Consider the following 26,616-nt stretch of genomic DNA (forward strand, 5'->3'; position numbering starts at 1 on the left):
TACTAACTTTAGTCCAAGTTAACCCTAAAAGTTAAATTACATTATTACGAGAGAAAAGATCATTCAGATCTTAAAGGGTTAAAATAAACATATGCACGAGGTTTCGGTCTGAAAACATCCAATAGAAATGAAATAAAATTCCTGTTATAGAAAACCAGAAATGAGGATTGAATATCAAAGTGAACTTTCTCCCCTAATGAGTCTGCATAAACAGCTCCGCTCTCTTCAGCCATCCCTTTAAGATTATAAAACACGCATCGCTGCGCGCGTAACGACCATTCGACGGTGACGAGATTCACTTACTATTTCTCAATCCCATTCAGTCTTCGCCCGAAACAATGAAGCATCGTCTACGAGTGGCGCATCGCTCGTCGATTACGTATCACGTTCCCCCTTGATGATCTCGAGCTTTTCCACGGTGGCATCAAACGGCTGTATCCCGGAACTCGATCACGGCGATAAATAAGAAATAACAATAGGGCAAAGATAGCAGACAGGTAATTTCCTCCGTATTTCTTACTTTGTACGCCGAGAACAATGAGGAACGTCTTGCGGTGGGAGAAAAGGTGGCCTATCACACCCGTCACCCCCAACCTCCTCTTTTCTCATCTCGTTCGGGGATGAACGACGACAGGGAAGGCTTCTCCAATTCCACCGAGGAGTAATTTCTGAAAATAGACCAGGACGGCCAACGACGGCTCCAAGTGGCTGATCTTGAAAAGAATCGGAATGGTAGGCGGCGGGTTCATTCAACAAGTATATCTCGCGGGAGGGATGAAGACGATAATGCAGTTGCTTCACGATGGAATCCACGACGGTTTTGTTATTCATGGAGCCGTCAGACGATGTTAGAATTTAAGCGATCGCTGTAAAGTTCTCGTGGCGTTTAGGTGAACGGTTCCGATCGCGCGGAACGAGACACCAGACCGTGGGGCGTGCGAGTCGCGTCGATGGCTTTGTTATTGATTTCGGCAAAGGTTAGCCCAGGTGAACAAAGCATAGACGAATCCATGGCGTAGTGGAATAATTTATGCTATCGATTGTACTTTCGCAGAATTCGAAACCACTTTTGTTCAGTCAGAAAAAATTCATATCTATATTTTATCTGCGAATCTATATCTTCTCCACACAGCAATGAGTCAGATTCGTGTGGCTAATTCTTAATCTCGATAGTGTACAAGATATTTTTGAAAATACATGTCGAAACGAAAATACAAAAGCAACCACTTACCGAGAGCACTTCCGAGGGAATCTCGGCGCGGAAAGGCACGAAGAAGAATGCACCGTTGAACAGATACATTCTCCAGGGATAGAAAAGTCGATAACAGGGGTGTTTTACGGCGAAATCTCGTCGTTCTTGTTATTCATAGACCTGCCACGCGCAATATGAATTGACGCACTCGAACCACCATATAAGCACGTACGTGCGTGCATAGAGGAAATATGCAAAGGCACTCGCGCGCGTACGCGAATGAAACAGAATACACTCGAGTCATGTTGGCGTGAAACACGCGTTACTTCCCTCATATTCATGGCGAAATGTTCAAGCTTAAGCAAAACTAACTGCGTGCATAGAACAGGCAACAAATTAAACGGTGAAATTGCGTTTCAACGCGATAAAACGATTTCCATTGAAAAAAATATTGCGGACCGCTTATGCAGTTTAAACGCTGGACGATTAACAATTTGAAATTTATTGTTTGCGCTGTTGTTATAATACTTACAAAGATGTTTTCATTAACGTCCGTCGAAAAAAAAATTTTAATTCAAAATTGGAATTAACGTACATCTATTTTATATAATCAATGAACGAAAATGTAAAGCAAGTGGGTACAAGTCAGAATTTTGCAGGATGATAATATTATAATTTAAGATACATTTTTACGTTCTATCGACTCCTCGAACATCTATCGTATCTCTGTGCCGAAATTCGATTTACGAATTTTTCCCGCGAGGAAAGCCCGACGTTTCAACCAGGAAATACGATAGTTCATTTGCGGCCGAAGAATACAATGAAATAACAGCAGAACGAGTATTGGTAATGGTCTCATTACTCAAACACGATGGACTCGTCGATCTTTATTTTCTTTCGAAATTTTGGCGATGAAGAGGATCCATTTTTATATCCGTTCGTACATTATTATTCGTACAATACTCTCCCTCTAAGTTGTACAATGAAAGATCTTCTTTAAAACTGTTCCACGAGCTCAAAAAAGATAAAAGCCACCGATTCAGATGATATTCCAATTACCCTGACCATACTCTTTAATTAAAAAAAATTACTCAGTTTCCTCCATTTACGAGATAAATCCCAGATCGGTATCCGAACAGATAGAGGTTCGATTGGTCTCAATTAACGAACTTTCCACGAGGGTCGAGTTTAAACGGATCCAGCCAGCTATCATCATTGTTCAGAAGACAAAAAAGAGGACTCTGGACGACGATGGGAAGAGTTTCCATCGAAGAACCAATCATTCGAGAGGGTATCCCGTTGTGCCGAGGAAAAAATAAAAAAGAGAACTATGACCAGGCGGAGCCGAGAGCAGAAAAGATGGAGCAGGCCTGAATGGTAATTAATTACAAGGCTCCGCCGTCGCCGGAAGCTCTCGATTCGCGATGCGCGGTGGAATATGAAATTCAATTAGCTTCTGTGCGAGCCCACTTCCGGGACGGACTTCCAAAGAATTAAAGGCTTCACCCGCAAGCTTCTTCCACGCTTTTCGAAAACTTTTTGCTCGCCAGCCACGAGACTTTCCCCGAATAGTTATCTTTACAGAAAAGAAGCTTTTGATTGCTTAATTGCGCAAAATTTCTCGTTTAAATTCTTTCGAAAGCGCCGTACGATATGAAAGACAATAATTCAGATGTAAGTTCGTTGAGTCTGGGATCAGTTTCGTAAATACAAAAGTAAATCTAGGAGCATCCGATGTAAACCAAATTTGCGAATGTAAAATAATAAATCTTCGAAGTCTAATCTCGAAAGAACTGAAAGACTCGATAAATTCAAAGAAGGAGAACAAACTACCCAAGTTGTAATTGCGACAATACGTACAAACCATAATTGCATCTTATTAATTCAAATTTGTCGGGAGTAGTTTCCAGAATTAGTTCTCCAGGATTGTTAATGCAAAACTTGCACGTGCGCCACCACAAGATACACCGTTCGTTATCTTTTACCAGAATACGCTAAATTCATCCCTGGAATGCTAGCAGAAAATTAGCTTGGTTCGAGTCCAAGGAAAAGTCGCGAAAAAGTTTCCGTTTACCGAAACAATTCCTTCGTTTGGTATTCCTTTAAAGCAGTTGCGTTTTTGCAGTGCGTATTCCCACCCGAACGGAATGCAATCAAACTCATCGTAGGAACAATTGTCAATCCGTTGGTGCGTTGTTTGTTCCACGACAAGGTATTTGCCCGATCGATCGCGTTTGTTCAATATTGATGTTCCACGGTGCTCCGTTTATTGTACTCGTCGCGCAAACAGGAGTATTTTATAGCTCGTAGGATTTACTTGCGAAGGAGAAATAAATCTCGTATAATATATCATCATTGGAGCGTCAGTTGCAATTAGAAACGTAAACAAACCGATGAATATTTGCTTGAATTAAATAATGCAGGAACAAATAGAAAGTTTGCTCCTCGTTTGTTGGAAGACCAAACTCCGGAATAAATTTTAGTGGGAAAAATCGTCCTAAAAAATTTGTTGTTTCATTAAACAGCAACATTAAATACCGTTCTAATACTAAATTTTGGTTGGAGAAAAGTCACGTCTAATTTGAAAAGCAGCAAAGGTACGGTTGTGGAAACATTTGCATCTTTCTTCACTCTTCTTTTAACAAGCATCGAGCAAGTAATTGCTTACGTTGCATACATTATGCAAAAGATACACACAATTGAAGATGTCTGGACTTCCGTACACTTGAGAATGTGAGGAAACACGAAAACCGGTTTGAAGAGTAATTGGAAACGTACCGAGGAAACGAAAATTATAGAAATATGTGATAATAGACTGTGGAAATCGGCTTTTTGTGTACATTGCTTAATGACGTCTATTATCATTCCCATTAATAATTTTCCTCTTAATTTTTACGCAGAAAACGAAGACTCACAGCATTCCTACAGATTAAGGGGAAAATGTAGATGCGAATAAAGCTGAAGATTCGCTTCGGTGTTAATACACTCTCACTGGCGCATACCATTGCGAGAGAGGTGGTCTTCTTAGAAAACGGAATGATTCGGATTCGGTTACATTTACACATTTATGGAATATCGATTTCGAGCCTCTCGAAGGGACGAAACGGAGTATTCATAAGTATTCATATATTCGTCGGGCAGATTCACCGAGGGCTAGATCGTGTCAAAGTCATCGAATTCCGCCATGGATTTCGATCAACCGTACCAAGACAAAAACGTTGAATAAACGCAACATTACGTAGCGCTTACATCGAGGAAAATGTAAGAGATCTTACAGTTCGTCAGTCAGCCTCTCGTAATATTGGAATAAGAACTGTCGAATCTGTTTATTGAAAAATGAGCTATCTCGTGCTTCGTAACTGTCTCAATACGTGGTTATTTATTTAAATTGCGTTTTTATTTACCTGGTTCTGACTAAGAGAGATGCTAGGAGAATTGTGGACGATTTTGTGGGAAATCTCCGTTCTGTACCGTGTGCACGGCAACCTTAAAACTCGGGAACAACTTGAGGGAACGTTGGAATAAAATATGATTAATCCCCCGTGCCGGGAAAGGCACGTAGGTAAATCCTTGCTTGCAGACTTGAAAAATGTCCGGATATAATTCTTTCGGCTCCTTCGCGGCTCATCCTCTCTGCCGACACGTAAACTTCCAGGTACGGAAGAACCGAAGAAGAGAGGGCATTTCTTCTGCGAGGCGAAAAAATTCTATCGTCGTGTATGAAAAGTATAATTTAAAAACCTGAGACTATGCTTCAATACGGAGGATTCCACGGTGAAAATGGAAAACACGCTGTCTGTTTAAAGAACAATAACTGGTAACTGGTGACATTATTACAAAAAAGTTACGTAAGAGATTCGGAAAGCTCGTAACCTTTCCAGTTTCCATAAATCGAGAAAACGTAATCCAATTAGTCGACTTGCTTGTTTGGAGGGATTAAAACTTGCCTCATCCCAAAAGCAACGAATTCGAACGAATAATCGCTGAATCATGAAAGGATACGGCGTTAATAGTCAAAGGGGAGGATTTACCGAGGGTTCTTCGTGAAATTTAATAACATATTCATCTTTCTGACGCGTCTCGCGTTGCCAGAAAAAAGGGCCCCAGTCGGTTTTTCATCTTTGATGTACTTTTCAGCTTTTTCGTCGGACGAGCGGGAAACGCTCCAGCCCCTCGAATCCGATCAAAAGCTTTGTGGACGACAGTTCAGCCGACGCTCAGCACGGGAGGTACGTAGAGTTTGTTTGCAAGCTCGTTTGGAAAATTTACAAATTCCCACGTTTCATCTGAACATTCAATATTTCATGTTTTCGACGATAGTTGGAGTTTCGAATGCTCTTACGTTTCGCCAGGAATTTCAAATTGAAGGGACTACGCAACAACTTCATTTTCCTATTTCCATATGAACTTTTCATATTTGAGCCGTTCGTTGGACAAATTAACTCCTTAAAAGAAAAAGTTGAGGAATTCGATAAGGTAATGTACATTGTTTTTTGAATTCCCTTTGTAATATAAACATAATCGTCAGTAATGTTACAATTTTTAGGTGGCTGGTGGAGTTAATCGATATACTTTTTTTTTCTCTCTGCCTCGTTTATTCAACGCCAAAAGAACGCTGAAATATGTGATAAATAAAGAGAAAATCCTGGGCCAAACGCCAATTTATTTTTGTATCGAATGAATAAAATCATGTTAGTACTCCATCCTATGCGTGACCATCTTCTCGATAATAAATTTTGATAATATTCTCCTAGTCGAGGAATGGTGAGTGCGAAATGATACAACGTGTGATTCTTCTGACAAGTATCGCAGATAGACAAATGCTATTTCCGTTCATGTAACACGGACTGCAACAAGTGTGAATGTAAACAACGCGAGTCCTAATCGCAGCGAGTGGTATCAATGAAAGTCGCGCTCGATAGCGAGGAAAAACGTTTCATTATCGCGTATCGGTGCTCTTGCATTGGAATGCCTCGTAATCACGTGAGGTCGTAGATAACGCGTTCGTAGAGTTTTATCAGCCAGTCTTTATCTGGGGTGCTGGCAGCGATAAACTGGAAGAATCTATCGTGAAGATTCGTAGTTCAAGAACGACCGTGATCGCCGTTGATGTCTTGCGAGGGTAGACCGGTTAAATGGATTAGAATCGGAGCCCAGCCGACGGGGGTGTACGCCCCTTGTAATTGGAAGTTGCTTTCAATCAGCGATACCGGAAACCACCGACGAAGAAATCATCTCAACGGTGTGGCTTTTGATCAGCAGCGAAAATATCGACGAAGATATTATCTCTTACAATTAAACCACTCTACGGGTACTCGTGTACAGATAGTCCCTTTTTTAAGTACTAGTAGCGTCGTTGGTACATGGTTGATATAGAGTTTCAAACCTTGGGAAATGGTTCATGCATTGCGTAGACTTCACAGCATTTTTAATCGCCACGTTCGAGGGGTCAAAAATTGCCAAACTCTTCTTACATTAAAATTAATATAGCAATGGAAATTTTGTGTAGCGTGAAACCATTCCTTCTTTGAGGTTCATTGGTCCTAGAATGACTGGTACAACTAAAAGCGTGATTTCGTTTGAATAACGGCATGGAGCGATCATCGTCGACAGCGAACTGATCGAAGGGAATAACTCGAAATTCCTCGCCCGCGAGTGAATCTACAGTATTAGTACAAAGGGTGCCCCTCCCCCTCGCAGTGCCGAATACTTGTCCGAAAATGTAATTGCGCGAATTCCTGAGCCGTGGAACGAACACTGACAAATATCCGGTACACTCGGTCGAAAGCGACTCATGGTCCGACAAGCAGCCGCGGGAGATAAGTCGCAGGTTACAAGTGGATGGCTACAGAACAATGAATGCGGAAGGACGGTCAGAAAAGGTCAAAGCTTGGTTGGTATTGGCTTTCGAGGCAGCAGACTGGTCAGTGTCCGTCCGGTGAAATACGTCCGCGAATACGAACGGCCGTCCATTTGTTGGCTGTCCGTGTCTCCCCTTGACCCACCCCCCGGACGCTGGCCATCGAGGCAGCGCCTTCCCTCGGCTTCCTACTACACCCCCAACTGGCTGCTCTCCATTTCTCAGCCGGTTCAATTTAACGAGAATGGCTGCCATGCACACCTACGAATCCATTCGTACGGATTTACCTCTTGTCGATAGCCGGGGCTTGCGGACTGCTCAAACTTCCGCCTTGGCAATCGTCTTACCGGACGGGGCAACCTCCCACGGAGTTACGCGGAAGTTCCCATGGAACCTCGGCTCTCGACTGCATAGTCGGGGATGAAAGACATCCTGAACGCTGGCTGCAGGCGGGAAGGATTCGTCGACCGTCTAGGACGGTTAGCCGATCCGCAATTCGTGTTTTAGAGTTGGAGGAATATGATGGGTTCATTTGTTTCCTGTTTGGAATTTCAGAAGTCGGGGTTCAGCCATGTATCTCCGCGTGAGGGTTGCATCTGGTACAAGAGGGTTATGGATGTCGATCCTCCCTTTAATATCTGACGATTTGAGTCGATAAACTTCGTTCAATAAAAGTATGACGATACTTGAACACCTATAGAAACCTTGAATTCAAAAATATGAGATCGAAGAACAACCTGGGAACTTCTATCGAATAAAATATGCATCCCACGTGCAGTATATCAGTTCCATCTCCACTGTTAAAAATCGTAAATATTTCACAGATTGTCATCGAACGAGTATACGCGACTGTATTCGTCAGTCTGCTAGAGTTGCGAGGGATCAAAGGCCCCGGGGCGTTCTCCTTTGCTAACGGGAAACGTATTTTCGCTCTTATACGAAAAATAGCCCGCGTAAACCAGGGTGGGTGATACGTTAACGGTAGAACTCGCAGACTGAAAATGGACGGCTGAGGGTGGCGGAGTTAAGGGAGCTTTCGATGCTAGACGGAAGGTCCAACAACTGTGGTGGCTTAGTGGCCGGCTCCCCTCATCCTGGCCATTTCTCAGGACTTAAAGCTCCTTGCATTTGCGCTCTGCCTTGTCCACGCGACGGTGGAAAAATAACTTTCATCGGCTAACGTGGGGGTGGAAGATGCATCAAACTTGCTCGAGCGTCCGATACTCCGAATCCCGAGTTTCGAAACTTTCTGAAGATAAAAGTCGTCCAGGAGCGACCGAGCGTGAGGCAGCGTTGCTTCTGGATCGTCAGGTTGCGCAACGAAAAGGGAAATGTGGTTGAAATTGATAGTTATCTATAGTAACACGATACACAGGGTGAGTCACTACGAATTAGCACCTTGAGTACATTATTCATACTTGATCTTGCGACAGAGATCGTAGAACAACGTACGTTAATACCTCGATTCACCAGCAAAGTGGGGCACCCACAGTCAGTCCCATATACATGCATATCCGTTCCCTCTATGTCTATTGAAGAATTTTTGTTAATTAAATTATAGGTTTGATGTTACCAAATAAATTTTCTATAATAAATATGTGCATGTATCTATAATGACAAATTTACTTGGAAACATCAAACCTGTCATTTAATTTAAATAAACTTCTTTGATAAGCACAGAGAGTACAAATATTCATACAGCTGACTGTGAGTGCTGAATTTGCCTGTGCTCAAGTCCTTGAGAAATTTTACGAAACTTGCACAACCCCTTCCTCCTGCAACATTAGTTTCACTAAAACCTTAGAGCTTCGATTAATTCATAGACGTACATCAAATCATAAAATCAACAAACTATTATTCGTGACTAATCCCGTTACTCGCGAACGATGATCGAAGTGACGCGTAATTCCCAGGTTGCATGACTTAATCCGATAATGTAACTCGAGGCTTAGCAGGAACGAAGTTCGGTAGAGAATCGTCGTGAACAACGTGGAGACAGTGACACAAAGCTTCTGGGCGCACGATAAATTGGATCGTTCTCCCCCGGAGACCTTACCTTAGCGTAAAGTGACTTTTTTCTCTTTTCCTTCGGTCCCTCGAGCTCTCAAGCGTGCCACGGAAATGTACGGCCCTGAGAATCGTCCCGTCACTTTGGACCGGGAGCGTTAACGACGATCCACGGAATACCGCTGGAACAAACCTAACTTGTCCCACGTGAAAAGTAACGGGAATCATAAATGCTACCTGGAGTCCGACTGGAACGGCTCCCTTTCTTATAATTCGATTTCAGCTTCCTGTTTCGGCTCCGCGAATTTCTTAGAAATTACAGCCACCTGAACGATACGATTTCTTAGAAAAATTGGTGAAAATGATAGCAACTCGAGTCTAATTTGAATCGTATTGTAAGTTCCAAGGAAGAAAACGATGAGAAGAACCGTCAATCAGAAAATAAGAGATAACGGTGCTACCGTATGCATTATTCACACCGCGTCTCAGACTCTACGCGTGGGTGAAAATTCTACGCGATTCGTGAAAATATAATTTCGACCCAAGGAGCCTCCAGGCAATTACTATAAGTACCTGGGAATCGCAGTCGCTGTCCCACGGTTATAATCGCATGCATGCTGGGTTCAGGAACGAGTTCATTTAAACTTTTTGATGGAAATTTATACTATGTTCGCTACTACTTGCGGTGATCACAGAAATAGATAAAGTAAAACACTAAGAAGTATTACGAAGCTGGGAACTACTCTCAAAACTGTGAATGGAGTATCTATTTAGCCAAGCACAGCTTGTTTGAAGCAGAAACATGTGTAGCCATTCATAGTCTTTCCATAGAAAATAACCTTCTCACCGTCTTACATGAATACAATCAAATATCTGCTTCTACCCATTGCGTTGTTTAGATTTCAAAGGACCTGGCCCGTGGCACTTATTTCCTAACCCCGACAGAAAAATTCGTCGCGAGTCGTAGTACATTTCTCGCGTACGAATTCAAAGCGCAATAATACGGGCGGGTATGCGCCCTGAGAAAGAATTTAGGCGATTGCAGATTGAGGCGCGCCCCTAGAAGGGAGTCTGCCTGGAAGAATGCAAGACTGGGGCGCGCAGGAGGCAAAGCGAGAACAAGGATCGGTGGAAGCGAGAGAAGAAAGGAAATAAGAGGTAGATCGTCGTGTCTGGCACGGAACGTATGGAGCTGGCAGCCTACCGTGAAACACTCCATTCAATGGCGTTCGGTCCTCGGCCGAGGGTGGGTGGAAGGTTCTTACGGGCACGAAAGGAGAAGCGTGTGTGCAAGTTATACGATTCAACATTCGGTGCACAGCTCGCCGAGGTTTGCGGGCCGACCTCCACTTCCAACCACCTCCGGAAGGTCGACCGACCGAGGGAGGTCTGCGTCTGACGGGAATAAGAGAGGCGTCAAAGTCAGCGGTTCTCAACGAAAAAGTCAATAAGTCGGCTGCTACAAATAAAAAACGCATTTTCAGAACGATCGGAGTATAATACGTCAATGCCAACCGATATAATTAGTTTTATACGGTATTTAAATATAAATAGTAAACCTAGTGTCAAAGTTGTATAACCGGAAGGTGGTCGCTAATGACCTGTGATGTTGACATGACCTTACATAAATTAAATTTAAAAAATACATCAACGGAATCAAATTTTCTAATAATTGTTTGGAACGTATATTGGTAGTGTGAAGGGTATTATTGTTAAGGGATGCACCTGGGGAATTGTCAAACTCGATCAGAGTAACGTGGAACATATATTGAATATAAATGAAAATTAAATCGTGGTATTGGAAGAGCTGGAGCATTCAGAGGAAACAGATTGGAACGGTCAGCACCAACAAGCTTTTACTTAATGCAATATTTCATTGGACCTCTGAATCCACGATTGGGTCTCCAGGGAATTGCCTCAGAAATTGATGAAATTGTAAAAGGTTTTGAAACCTTGTGATTAGTAAAATCCCACTTTAACGATGCTATAATCGATTTTTTTTGTGAATGCATAAAAAGGTTGATCTTTTGGCCTACGAATGACAGCGTAATCAGATGGACGGAATCCCATTGTCACTACTCCTCCCCAATCATCGTTCATGATATTCAAGTCTTTTGCAATGAAAGCAAGTTTGTTGCGACGTCGTGCGCGTCGTCAGCATATGCACAGCTGTTCAAAGACGCTTGCGTAAAATATGCCACGACAGCAGGATCGAGTTTTTAAACCATATCTTCTGTCGAACCGCGATCCAATTGCTTGTCAGAGAACTGTGCACCTCGTTTGCGAAGGATCAGAAGACTGTTCCGATGATCTGTCAAAGTTGAGTCAACTATGGTCGCCCTCATATTCAAAGAAAAATTATCAATTTAATTATAGATGAGATAAATTTCTTTCTTCGTATCCGAAGATGACGCGCTGAATATTCCACGTATCGGTAATTTCGCCATTCATTGAAAACGTAAAGAAGTAAAATTATTTCCGATTCGAGATTAATATTCTATCGTTTTTATCCAGATAAGATTTGTGCCCGAGCTCTGTGTCGAGGCTAGAGCACGTATTTCTTGCGAAGGTCGTGTCGATATCCAGTTCCACGTGTGCGCGCATATACGATGCACGCATACACGGAAGGCCTTACATAAGACCGTCGATGCTCTCACGCATTGGTCATGAAACGCATTCCAGCGACACCGAGAAGAGGAAATGCATACGCCGCTCCGGACGCGGCAAGAGCCACTTTGATTCTCAATTGACTGTTAATTCATGTCAATTATCACCGACCTGTTTACCGCGATTTCGTAACATACCTGCTAAACATGTGCGCACCAATGTGTCAATCAGGTCAGGATGGCCTTGGGGTGTTATCGAAGCGTCATCCTTCTATCGCCCACTGATTGGAGCCTAAATGCATCGTCTTACAGAACCTTCTTTTTGGAACTTACTAAAATTCTAATTCTATTTCTTACATTTTTGACAAATATAGAGAATGAACAATAAATTTACAATGTTATTTAGAAAAATTCACAAAATTAGGCAAGTTTCGACACTTTGAACAAGTCAACATTATTTTCGGATGACCACGATATCTAAAAGACGATTGACCTAGTTGACATCCTTTTCCTGAATCCTTTCTTGAGCCTATCTACTATTTCTAATCTCCGATCTTTATCAAAATTTACCGTAATTATGTGCCTTTAGCTTTGCGCCCAATCTGTTCTCCATTTCATCGGAAATTCCACCGCGAAATTATTTCGGCGTCCACTGGTTCGCAAACTGTGTACAGTGTGGTAGCTTACGCCAAGCCAGAGTGTCCAGGTTGACTTAGGACCCGTAGGGGCGGCTTGGACGTGTCGAAATCAGGTGCCAATGTAAACTGAACGCTTACGACATCCGATAAAGCTTACCAACACGCCGTTGATTTCGCGAAGGAAAACAAACCCGAGCCGCGAGGAATTTTAATAGGACTCGCTCATTTTCCAACAATCAGAATTCTTAGACACACTGGGTAAATTTGATGAGAATTTTTTTTAATTTTTTGTTTAAATTTTGTATGAATAATTGTTATAATAATCACAAATCTTCACCTATTCGTTTCCAAGGGAGTTCGTTCCTAAAGAAAAGCGACATTACCGATAAACCTACGCGCGGGATCTCTATCCCAGCTCAACAATTTGATAGTTGCATCTGTAAACACAATCGAACGAACGAAACATCACGATTCCGTTGCAGTTCACCTGAGTAAACCCGTCGTCGCGGAAAAAGGAAGCGCAAACGATGTTGTTTGCGTTCCACGGGGATCACCTTTAGTTTCTCGTTGCTTTCTCCTTTATCCGAAGGTCTGGGGGCCTCGTCGAAGTTATTCCACGTTTCCTTATCGCGCGAAACGCTCGTGAAATCAAGGAGAAAAATGGTCGAACGGTTTTCAACGGCAATTCCCTCACAGTTTCCCGAACTTCGCAACGTTTTCCCTCCCTCTCCTAGGTAAGAGGTTGCCGTTCGCGTGATCTCTTTTTTCCACTTTCACGGAACCGTCTAGTTTTCCTTTCTTCCTCCCGGAGGCACGACGATTCGTTTTCCACCGTGAAAGGAGCAGATACGACGTCGAAGGGAGGGCCATGTTTTCAAAACGCGATGGCCCGCTATCGGGGTGATAACGATATTGCTCGAATCGAGGAAAAGTAGCACCTCCGGGAAGTTAATAGCGGGGGGGAATCGACTTTCCTTGCAGTTGGAGCGTTATGAATTAGGCGATTACGAACTTCTGTGTATGTACTCCCCATGTGCGCGGGGTTTGGGTAGTCGTGGGATGTTTCATGCTGAATTCGTGCTTGTGAGAGTTATATCGGACTCTTCGTGTTGATTCTTGATAAATAATTTATCTAACTCATTATCCATGTTCATTGCAATTATTAACCACAACAACTGTATACGTACTCTCCATGTGTAGAGAGTTCAAGGTAGTAGTGGGATGTTTGCACTAAATCCATGTTTGCTATACCTCTCTCTTCATGTTGATTCTTGTTAAATAATTTACCTAACTCACTACCCATTTCCATTACAATTCTTAACCACAACATTTTGAAGAACCGTTCACCACCCACTGTTTACACGCCCGTCGTGGCGCGTAAATAAACAGGTAAAAGAGAGCACAGCAATCTAGAGCATCGAGAACAGTAAGGGAAATATGACAGAATTTAACAACACCATTTTCGCGTGAATTTGGTTCATTTCGCTTGTTCCAGCAAAACAATTCGCAGCAGAGCGAGCAGCCAGCGAGCAAGAAAAACGGGGAACATTCTACATCCATTCATATCCATATTATATTTTGTAAATTAGTCGGTAACAACGGTTTAGCCTTCCTCGAGTTTTTACGTAGTTCCCAATGGAAGATCCATGCACCTGAATAAATGCATTACGCAGAACGAAATGTTCAGCTTAATATAGCGTTCCGCGATCCACCACTCATCCACGGTTATCAAGGTCTCGCCTGTTTTTACTCCAAGACTTTATTAGTACGCGTACCCGGTGCTTGTTCAAGATTAATGTCGTATTCGTTCCGCTCAGAGTGCGCATAATGTTACGACACTGAAAATTGCTTTATAGCAACGCTATGAAGTCGAATATTCCGAATATCATTGACATAGATGCTCGGATATCCTTCGCGTTAAGATCCGTATTGCTTGTAAACATAACGAGCCGATCATTGATTCTATGTAAGGTTCGAGTGAAACTGGCATAAAGTGTAACTTATGGAGTGTGCAACTAGTGGGATGTTACGTCTCACGTATCAGTATGAGGCTCGTTTTCTTTGCATTGTACCTACAATTTATCAGATTATTTTATTGTTACACCGTGGCGTATCTTGAGCCATAACTTAACCCTTTATAGGGCAGAACTCCTTGGGCATTGTTTTTTCACTTTCTTTGTAAATGAGCGTAAAAATAAAATATTCCCGCCCTTTTCTTAGTGGTAGCAATGAGTACCAGTGACCTATAAAGGGGTTCATACTTTTTTATTAACAATGACTATAATAACAATTAAACTTAGGTTGGAGCGAAAGAAGCAACACGAAATTCGTGACATCGTGAGCAGTATCGCGCGAGTGACTCACCGTGTCCAGATTGAACAAGCTCGACACCTTCTTCAGGAACCCGTCCTGCGACTTCTTCTTTCGCCTGGTGGTCATCCTCCTCGCCTTGGACGGATAGACGGGGCTCGATGTAAATTAATCCCAATTAATGTGCGCCTCTCAATGAGCACCGAGCCACATACTTTTCTCACGAAACTCACGGATACCGCACTTCACCGAAGGAAAAAGGAAAAACAGAGATAGGTTCGCATTAAAAGATCAATGAGATTCACTCGTGCGGAAGGAATCGTGGGAACGAGTATGAATAATGATCATTTACGAGTCTTCCTGTTCTTCAGCACCGTTGCTCGTTAAAATAGAAACTGAATGTAAATGGGGGCGATTAAGATACATCCAGGATAAAATCTTTATAAACGATCATCGAACGAGCGAAATTAAAACTGAGAACTAGTGTAACCACCGCGTTGGTTTGAAACCGTTTAGAGGTAAGCGAAAATTTCGAATAATCTCGCGAGCGTTGGTCACAGATTGTACCTTGATGGCAATCGTAAGTACAAAATGAGATATGTAATTAGAAACGATTCGGGGTATCGATAATATTGGGTCCCTTCTCCTCCAAAGGTTTCGCGCGAGTTTAACATACGGTCGCAACGTGAAAGTACCTCGCCCGGTTGAAAACTTAATCTAAAGGAAACACGAGACCGCCGCATATAGACCGGTAATTTTATATGCGTCAAATACATCATAGATTCTATGTCGCGATTACGCTGACACGGAGCCGTATTATTGCTCCCCTGGCGGCCTATTTTCTACGGGCCCGCGCTGCATTTATATCTCACGCAAGTGCAACCTAATTGATAAAGCCCAGGGACGACGGCCCCGTTCTAGTTCCTATTGGTCGCAAAATAATCTAGTAGAATTGAACAATTGTTTTTTTCAAATAATATAGATGGAATTAAGTAAATTTGAACTCTTTGTTGGTCTTCATACGGAAAGTAAGCAGAAACACAGAACTTTTAGGATCAAGCCGCTTCCGAGACAAGAGATTTCTTACTCCATGCATGTACATTGCTCAAATATGAGTGATTCATGTCAAGCAATTGCTATCTATATTTGGTATATGCAAAACGTATGTTAAGCAACTACTTCTGTATGTAAAGTAAGGAACCTTTTTGATCTTGAAGAAGAGATCTCGACTTGACCTCAAATATCAAGGAATATACAACTGAATTTTTGTTCAATTTTGCAATGAAGACTAAGAGGGAGTATAATCATTCCTAATTCGAAGATTTTTTAAAAGATCAACTATCGATTAAACTCGAACCGCCTGGGAAATAACACAGGAAGTTATTCTTCCGCGACCAGCGTCACGTGCTATACCCGATTATGTAATACGTAATCGGTAGTGTCGATAAGTCGTAAGCGTAGCTGAACACGTGAGGCGTGTGTAATCCTGCGATCCCTTTTATCCCAGTAAATGAGGCGGGAACTCGTAACGACGCATTACGTGTACCTATTTTAAGTATTCGTAGAAAAATAACGATATACTATTCGTAGCACGAATATCAATTTTAGATCGCCAAAAAATTAACGAATTCGTACAAAGAATCTTTTCTCTGTTTTAAATTTCGTTCATGTAACGTAAATTCTCCTAAAAGAAGGCAGACTTTGTTTGTTTTCATTAATGAACATCAGTTCCCACACAATGACTGATATAATAACATTTAGATTGAAGATAATAGCACATCCGACCGTGGCTATTTAACGCCTATACGAGATTACAATGAACAACAGAATTTACGTTGAAAATCGATATTGTACATATGGTTAAATTGTTTTTACATTGCGAAAAGGGTCCACAGAGTGAACAAAACGAGATTAATAATAATAAATCTACTTCTACTTCACTAATGACTACTATTCGTAAAAAAAAACAATTATACTGCTTTTCTTTGGAGGGTTCACATTCCAGTTAGAATTTCCAATGGCCTATCTCGCGTAACGTTCGATGACCGCTACCTGCGCGCCACCTATCCGAAATCGATCTCGAAATCGATTCTCGGTTGCTCGAGAAAGACGCGACGGACGAATCGTTCCGCTCGAGTTGAGGTGCTCGGTGCCGGGAGTCACGCTATCCCGTAAACCGAAAAGTAAAAAAAAGTGAGTAAAGGTTAGCGGATGCTCTGCAAAGAGAATGCACTTCGGTTCGACCGGCGAACTACACACGCCCTGGGCGATCGATCAGTGAAAGTACAGAGCCCAAAGTGGCACACGAGCCTCGTTCGACTTGATATCTGTCGATATACACCTACTTGTATGTGTTTTTCCCGAACACGGACCATAAAAACCGATTCCACGCTCCCACGAAAACCGTGAGTACTCACGTAGATACCCACGTTGTACGTGCCAGGGACGTACCACCCTATGAGGGACAAAACAATCGAAGGCTAAATTAAAATTCATAGTAAAAAAAAAGTAGGAAGAGGAAGCATTGCATTAGAAATTGCATTAGACAAGAAAAATGATGTTATCAGAATCGATATAGAATATTCTATCCAAATGGAGTAGCAAGGATACCTATCTGATAAAGTGCGCTACTTTCAAATTATTCTAAATTGATTTCGTCAACCTATTTGTTTTACTATCTCGACGAACAAACTTGAATTTACAAACTAGTTTTTGGCTGCTCCAAAATTCCATCGTGTCTTGGGCTCCGAGAAGGCGTAATGCGCCACTGGTGTCTACGTGTGCGTGCGTGTACCCACACTGTTACGTTTATATCGTAAACAGGTTGTCCGTCCGTCTCACTCTAGTGCGCGCGAAGCGTACTCTTGTGCAGCGTACCGCGACGAATGACGACGCGGATAAGGAAACCCACGATTGCGAGGCTTCGATTTCCACGTGGACACACACACACTTTAAACGCACGCTATCCTGTCCTGTCCGTTCTCTTTAACCACGATGTCGGATACGGCAGAATTTTATAACGAGAATACTCTATTTCTGGCTGGGAAACGAGTATAAATTGTAAGGTATGTACTCTAGAGTAGTGGTCGGCAACCTATGACCCGCAGGTCAAGCGGTGACCCGTGACGCTACAACATCTGACCCATCGACCAAATATACGTTAAAAATGTTGTGAAAGAGGCCTCGGAAAGCTTGTTCGCCATCATTCTTAATTGTAATATAGTTTATAAACAGAACTTGATTACGTACTTCGAAAGTACCATCGCTCCAAAACTTTGGAAAAATTATTTCGTCGAATGAAAGAAAATTAGCGACACTATCCTAAGGAAACACAATAATGTGTTGTATCGCGCGTCCTTCGTATCGCTTCCGCGCCACGTAATGATACGAAACGTTACGTAGTCTCGCGGTTAATTAGTTTTCTAGAATACACCGATTACGAACGTGTACCGTTACACTGCTAACAATACCTGTCAAACGTAACGAATTTCCTAATTTCCCGGAGTGCCACGTGTTCCTTCCGCACTGCGCGCCAAAAAAGTGGAGCAGCGACCGTATTCACCGTTTCGCTGCTCCGAAACGTCAATATACCTTTGACGATCACTGATTCACACGTCGCACATTTAAACGATAACGAAGATACACCATTTGGCTGCACCGACACTGCACTCTTATCCGGCGTCGGTTTGAAATCACCGTGTATCAGGACGCCCCTGCACGCACGATTCTTGCATTCCACGAGGGACACGTACGCGCACTCACACAACCGAGAAACAGGTTGCTCCTCTCGCGTCCCGGTCTCGCTCCAAAACGAATTTCTACCACCAATCGGGCCGCACGAATCACACGATGCTTTCCTTGATCCAACGAGGCGCAGCAGACGCGAAAAGAAACAAAGGACGAGCGCGAATGTCAATACGTACGCGGCGACAGTTTTCTCAGCTACGGGAACTGATTGCGTTTCTCTATGTACGGTACATCTGCCTTCGTTCCCACCACATCGCTTTATTTACCGCCGTGCCGACTCCATTCCGTTCCCATCCGTGTACTGGCACGAGAATGAGCACCGGTCGCTTCAACATGAGTTAGAAAATCCCTGGACGAAGAAAGTCCGTGGACGTGTTGTCCATCGAGGAACACTAGACGATCTGACGTTTCGTGGACGAGTTAGTTTCGCGACGGTTTGCACAGGTCGCGTGACACGGTTACACGGCACTGCTATAACGTCGATTAAAATCACCGACGCACCGGTTAGGAGGTTAGGTCTACAGACGCCTCCCTCCTCTCTGCTGCTCTAACCGCTTTCTCTGTCTCACTCTTCGATTACGATTGCACTCGCCGAAGAAACGCTGCGGCGTCGAGCAACGGGAAAACGTTTTTCCCGCCACTCGGTGGAGCACTGGTAGATCGCGATACCGATCGAACCGACGTCCAGGGATCGAACGAGCGACCGAAAATAATTCGCGCTTGCACGCAAAGAGGTGAAACGTCAAGAACTCTCTAGTTCGGTTTACCGAGCTGACCGTAGACGGGCCTCTTCGGCTGCTGACGTCAGCGCTCGGCCGCCCGGCATGAACCTCACTAAACGAACGGAGCGCTCAACCGAGTACGGCCGAATTTACCCGAACTTGCACGATCGTGTTATACGAGAGACATGTTGGGTGTTATCCAAACAAACTTTTATACGTTTCGTTCGAAAATCTTTCATGCAGGTGTAAATAAAACACTGAACATTGATTTTTGAATGAAAAATTCAATGATTGTCTTCAGTGGCTCCATTTGCGAAAAAATTGGAGTAGAGTGTCGATTTGGAGGGAAGCGCAAGTGGTTTTAAATCGGAGTGTTCTTTAAATCTATTAAATGTCCATTAGTTTCATACTTGTATATTATATATGTATGTGTACATATTGGAGTATTACTATCTCGCGGAAGACTTGGTGAAAGTAGTTCTTCATCGACAGTCTTTTACTTGGATGTATACCCAGTGACCTTACAATTTACTCTTTTTCAAATATTCAATGCAGCTGCTGGTAAATTGGAGTTCGTGAATGCAGACTCCAAAGCTTTATCGCTTTACCACTCCCGCTGTAGAGAATTTAATTTCAAAATTCTTCAGTCATTGATTTCTTGCTCCATTGAACAAAAGATCAATCGAAGTGCTATTTACGAATCGTAATTGTATATCATTCGCGCGTTAACGATCGTGTCGTACCTTCTAACCGTGAAGTGCTGCTTTTGTTCGCAAATAATGCGTTTCTCGGAACAGTAGCTCGAGGAAACTTATTTTCACGTAATACCTAGCTAGTTATGTCTTCTGTGCGAGTTCACGACACCGTAATTTTTTATCCGTTACTCCAAACAAAAAGTGGCCGACTCTACACTAAAGTACTCGCATTCTCTACCGCGTGCCACTCGTTCTCCCTTTCGCTCTCTCGCGAGTCTTTCTTGCTCTCAGCAAGAACATACTCAGGGCTGAATTAAAGGATGAGTTTTATGGGATATGGCATAGGTGGACAAAACACTTCTCCAAATGACAATCTCGATAAAAAGTCGAAGAGCTTTCTGCCACTAGTCGTCAAATTGAAGTGATAATAAATGACAAATGTACATATATACATACATATATGTACTTGCAGTACCTGGTGCATACAGCACAGGGTTCGAAAAAATCTTGCTCCAGTGCTGGACATACTAACCGTGCAGAAGACGTTCGTTCTCCACGACGATGCCAGTTTCGTGCCAAGCGGATCGCGCGAGGTCGTGCGGCTGTTTTGTGGTTGGGGGAAGTTGAGATAGATACGAAGATATCGCTTCGGGCAGAGCCGTAATGATAGACAGTTTACACGAATTTCGGAAGCCACCTGCGCATTGCCGTGTTTCGATTCGCTTTTACGCTAAGAGTCCAACGAACCGTATTCAACTAATTTTGGAGTACGTAATTCCAGCGTTTGATCATTGCAATTACGATTTTGGAACAAGTGGTTCATTCGACAAGAATTTTTTTCTTTATTTGATCTGGAAGCATAAAGAGTCGATAATATTATCGTAATAGTGCCAAAGTATCGTGATGTTCTATGAGAGCCTTCACTAATTGACTTCAAAAACTTTATACTCAAGTCCATTGTAGATATTGATTATCTCGAGAAATTATTATTCCCCACTTAAAATACTCACAAACTCCACGTATATTGCAACTTACATTAAGGCTAATGAGGTTACGACTGTTTTAGAACTGCTGAACTATGGCAAAGGAGCAGAGAAACCGATTGTTCCCTCCACCTAGTTTCAGAATCAAGAATGTATCTACGTCTACATTCGTAGAAACGCGCCTTTCCCTCTTTAACAACTCCCGTAATGGGCAAAAATTTCTGCCCGAGCTGCTGCAGTTGCGTTGCATCCAATGGAATTTAAATGCAACCGCTCGACACCAAGAAACCTCCGGATTCGAAGCCGCCTTCAGAGGACGCGCGGCGTGCTTGCGAATTGGGAAACTCGTTTCAATCTAATCCCGCGAGGACAAAAAAAAAGATAAGTGCTCCCTGTTTGAGCGTACACGCGCGTCGAATCAAGGAATTCCTTTTCGAGAGAAAAGCCTCGCGAGAAACGGGATTCCCTGGGATTCTTTCAGCTCCTTTTTAACGAATCTACAGTAAAAGGATACCCGCGATTCGGACGGACGTCGAACGACCGAGCTCGATCCACGGACAAAACGAGTTTTTTCCCAAAGTCGCATTCAAATCCAAGTAGGATAAGGCGTGCACGCGTGACCACGTCACGATTCCGCTTCATCGCTTTCTTACGTGACGATTTTTAGTTTCTTCTTTGGGTCGAAAGGAAGGATCTTTCTTTGCATCTTTTGGGAGTAGAGTGTAAAATATATAGAGTGTAGAATATGTGTATTAAATAATGTAATGAGATTCGAAGTAAGAAGAAAATTTGAGATGCCGGAAGTAGACTATGCATAGGTCAAGGATGAATTAAACATGTTTTTGAAATCAGTTGATATAATTTCTCGCAATAGTGCTAAAGGATCTCAAAGATAATAAATGTCATAAACGCTGGCTACGTTTTGTACACTTCAGAGGGAACCTTCTCAACGTTAGCAAAAAAAGACGGAGGCGACCTCTTGTTCCTTAAACGGAAGCGACCTCTTGAACTCCTTCTGATTGCTCCCGAAAAATAAATACTCTCAAAGCCGAAAGCGGTCAAGCAAGGCACATTCATGCCCGACCGTCCCCTTCTTCCTGACGCTTCGAGCCATATGACCTGGAAACTTAAACGAAACCTTCAGAATTTCCGGGGAGGCAATTTCGCTGGCGGTGCATTTCGCGTGTTACCGTTTGCAACCGTGCCACCGCCGACGGAGTACGTCGTGGAACAATGGCAACGTTTAATGCTGTCTGGCTGGGCGCAATTTGCATTTCTCTAACGGGCTTCCCCGCCTTTCGTGAGACGGGCCCGCCGAAATCGCGTAGGATGCATCGAAGCCCGCCTAACGTTTGCGCAACGATCCTTTGTGCGGCCCTTTGAGCCGATTTCCGGCCAAATTTCCCTATCCTAACTGGAAATTGCGTCGAGTGGGCTGGTATCCCCGTGTACCAAAACTGGTTGGCTCGGAAATTGATTGGTCAATTACGAGTACGCTTTCGCTACTTTTTCCCCCCTCCGAAGAATAAATTGAAGTTCGTCCCGACTCTATTCGCGAAACTGAACAGAACAGAGAATTTTATACGGTTAATCGAGCAATCGGAGCGTATCGACGCCGGGGATGGGCGAGTTGTCCTTCAAACAGTATTCTTTTTGTAGTCGAGTATTTAAATGTGCAACTATAAAGTACTTTTAGTTTCATCGACGAATGCACTTTATAATTTATACAGTTTTTAGAATGAGTTGATTTCATTGCATTAAATGAATGCATTCGAATGTTTGTTACTTAAATTCTCTATAACTGTAAACAGCATCGTGTGATTTAATCCCAGATGTTTATCGTGTCAAATCGCAGGCAATGTCGACGACACGATCGACCGGAATCTAATTAATTGTTCTGGAGCAAGTCCGGAGTTGGAACTACAAGTGACACCTATGTATTGGAGTGTCTGTACCGTAAACTCCGTCGATAAACCACTTGTCGTTCGCAATCTCGAGTGTGTACTTTGTCTCACTCGCATAAGGCGAGTTGCGACACGAAGCAAGCGAAATTGCAGCCATTCGGAAAAGTAACACGATCGTATCATTCACGCGATCTAAATTAATGTTACAAAGATTTAATTTTGTTTAAGCTGAAAATATACTCAGTATCAGTATACTATTTCTGCAGCATCTGCACCCTAATTAACCCTGTATCTCCTATTTCAAACACGTGTTACGGAGGATCGTCGACGGGAGACTGGGGAATGGCGAAGGTGCGTGTGAACAAAAGAAAATAATAGAAACGCAAAACAATTGGTATGGTGCTTTATTGCATCGAACACAACGGGATGTCGCGGAGTAATGACGAGTAGGATGTTGGAGCTTAATTAATGCGTGCCCGGGACCGAACGTCACGAGCTGTTCCATTTCGTTCCCGCATTTTTTCAGGATTCGTTCGCCCGCGGTTGAATCTCAGCAGTCCCTGCCTTCCGTACGACCCTAGTAATGAGAGAAAAAAAAACAACAACACACACACGCACGCAAAAAAAAAGAAGAGGGAAAGGGCAGGAAGTTAGCTGCCGAACACCCTAGGCTAATCTCTCATAACTGGAGTGGCTCATTTGCGGCGGGAGTCGTGGATGCTCATCGAGGAGAAAAGAGACTGAAAAAATAAGGGACAAGTGTAGAGCAATGCGCGTACGAGAGGAGGACAGGCAGAAAATGAGAGGGAAAAGAATGAAAGCGGTGATAAAGCTGTAAAAGGGGGTTGAGTTAAGGTAATTGGCACGGAGCCCTGTTTCCCGTGTTAGTTACTGCGAAACATCGCGCGTGAAGAGGATTTCCGAGTTTTTTTAATACTCTGAAAACGGACCACCGTTTCAAGAGAAACAAAGCCGTGGCCAGAATGTATTTACAAGTAAATCTCCCGATCCGCATCGATGCGGGAAAGCCCTTCGACGAATGGCTTTATTCCGTGCGTGCGTTGATTTATTAAATATTTTTTTAACATTCGGATTATAGGCTTCATCGGGCGGACCGGCAACCATATCTATCTAGTTCGATATGTCATCCAATTAGTAGTTACATTTCTTCATAATTAAGGGTAAATTAGTCTTTCTCACAAAAAGAAAGGGTTAAGAAGCTTGTACTTGAGAACCATTGTTAGTGTGTACCTACTTCTTGAGAAATTGATAAAAAAAATCGTATCATGGTAAACCCTCAAGTGTAATTATATACAAGTTCAAGCGTTGAAACAATAATTACAAGAATTGTACTGACATAATGAAAGTTACCATAGCCCCTGACTGACTGCACACCGTGTTACAACAGTGAACGAACTGGCTCGTTGTGATCACTGCCCGAACATTTCATTTTTTGAGAATATTTGTCAGTTTCGTGACGAATAAATACAAATTTAATATAATGAATAAATATATCTACATTCGAATAAAACTTTACTCATTACGGTGTAAATCGTAGCGATTTATCAGCGCTGTCCACGCGAGGCAATCTTTTCCAATAAAACGAAATATTCGTGGACGATATCTCCAGCCCGAAAACATCACGTTTTACGTATTTTTCAAGTCCGTTATTATGGAAATATTTGACGTCTCGGACGACGCGTTCAGATTCGTCCACGGCGCAGCACATAAATCTCAGCGAAGGCGATTTCATTCGGATTCGACGAAGCCCAGCGCAGCAATCCGATCTGCACGCGCGATCGACAATTCCCGGGGGAGCTCACGTCCGCAAATCGTGGCGAGATTTCGTTTGGCCTCTGTATTTTACCTACACGAACCCTTCAGCGTGCTCCCACCATCGGACAAGAAAATTATTAGGGATCCACGTGGCGTGATTTCCCGAAAGAGTTGCGTTGGTGCAGGGAAACAGGCAGTACGAAATATCAGCATAACGCAACGAATTCAATTCAATTTTCTTGGTGAGTAATATCGGAGAACGCTTCGAATAATTGGGGGATCGATGGCTGAACAGTCGAGAAAAATGGAGAAAGCTTGAAACGAGTATTCAATTCGGTAGAAATTTTAACAGCGTGATGAACGCCACGCAACACTTATCATCATATCAATGTACGAGTGTTCAATGGACCCTTCACAATTATTTATCAAAGATTTGTCCTCTCCTATCATCTCGCTTTTGGTTCCAGTCCTTTCTGTGATATCAGTTGATCACCTCACGAGGTAACAGTAAAAATGTTCGTCACGTCGTCTCGTGTACTCGTATCAAAACAAGGTTCTGAGATGATTCACGGAACATTACGAAAGCATATTTGCAACCTGAGACACATTTTTATTTCCCTCTGTACCAAGCTCGTCCTTGACATACGGCAATAATTTCGTGCATCGGTACACCTTTCTTTCTCCACGGGAAAAAAGAAGAAAATCATGCTCACCCTAATAGAGTCGGAGATACCTAGGCAAGACGGTAAAACTGAGGCGTAAAGAAAGGAGCAGAAGAAAATGCTCGACTGAAGGGTTTGGTTTAAGAGAGTTTTTCGCGACTAGGGGGAATCTCGGCGCAAAATTGTTCGTCGTGAACAAAGAAAGGGAAGAAGAGTGATCCGCCACGTATCGGTACAAAGAGAACAAAACCCTTCGAAAGGATGGCGTGGCGGGTGACGTATTGTGGATATTCGAAACAAGAAGATGGAGGATGAAACAGAACCTCTCCAGGGAAGACGCTACCGAGGAACGGTATAGCTCGAGTGTCTATGGCAAGAACCATCGACCGAAACTCGATTCTTCGAGACCCACTCGGAACGATACATGAAGATCTCGAATATTGAAATTCACTGGGCGTCATCGCTGCGAATATATCCTTTATTGGATCGCCTCTAAACTCTCATGTATAACAAATAGTTGAATAAAACGGAGAGGAATGGATATTTCGTAAGATACAAACTGTTGTGGAAATAGTCATACCTCAACTGAAATATTATTTCAAATAGCAGGCAGTTTATTGTATTTTAATTGAAAGGTATTGAAAATAACGAGGCTGTAGTAGGTTGTTCTGTCGTTCGATAAGATATAGCGCTATTAGATTCGTCGTTTTATTTTGTTAAAGGTGGAACTACTGGTCGATGAACACGTTGCAACTCATTTCTGTATTTACAGCTGTTCAGAGTTGTAAAATTTTTCATTTTAGATGGTTTAGTACAAAAACAAATTCATGGTATATTTCCTTAATTTTCAGCCATCAAAAGAGTGACTAACACATAGACTAACGTCTCTTAAGAAAGCACGTCTCGTTAATGTGGAGTCATTATTAATTATTCGATCAGCGAGGAATCGAAACGACACAAAACCGATTAGTCGCTCATCTTCCTCCGATGTTCCGACACGGTCTGGGCAAATCTTCTTACCGAGATAAATCTCAGGAAAGCATTACGAAAATGGGGGGAGCGTTCGAACTTCTTAACAAAGAGTTCCACGGATAGGGAGTCTATAGCGGTATCAAGGTTTAACGAATCTTTTTAAATTCACGGCGCGCGTTCCCTAACCACTTGGTCTCTCGCAGTTTTCTTCAGTTTCCTTCCTCTTACTCTTTACCCACACCGCGGTCCCCTCCACCCCCGTAGACTGAGACTGTATTGGCGTATCAGCGTGGGACAGAGCCCTAAGGCGAGAGTAAACCCGATTAGACGGTACACTAAATCTCATTCAACCAGCCTTCATTGTTAAGTGCCTCTACCGTCTTTCGTTCCTCGTAAAAAGCGTTCCACGAGGGTCCTGAATTACCAAGCGATGCCTCAGTCTTGCGGAAATGTCCTTCCAGTTTTGCTTGCTCAATCCGAACGGCGTATGAAATTTTTTATAAAGCGTATTGTACGCTCGGAATTAAGAATTCGTGTCGAGG

At 42.9% G+C, this 26,616-nt stretch overlaps 1 protein-coding gene across 15 annotated transcripts in view; it reads right to left on the minus strand.

Moving 5' to 3' along the window:
- The window catches only part of LOC128888423 (disks large homolog 4), a 283,226-nt gene that overhangs the window by 113,526 nt on the left and 143,084 nt on the right, over positions 1 to 26,616 (minus strand). The window lies entirely within an intron of this gene.

The sequence above is a fragment of the Hylaeus anthracinus genome, unplaced genomic scaffold (assembly GCF_026225885.1).
Source record: "Hylaeus anthracinus isolate JK02 unplaced genomic scaffold, UHH_iyHylAnth1.0_haploid 11994, whole genome shotgun sequence".
NCBI lineage: Eukaryota > Metazoa > Arthropoda > Insecta > Hymenoptera > Colletidae > Hylaeus > Hylaeus anthracinus.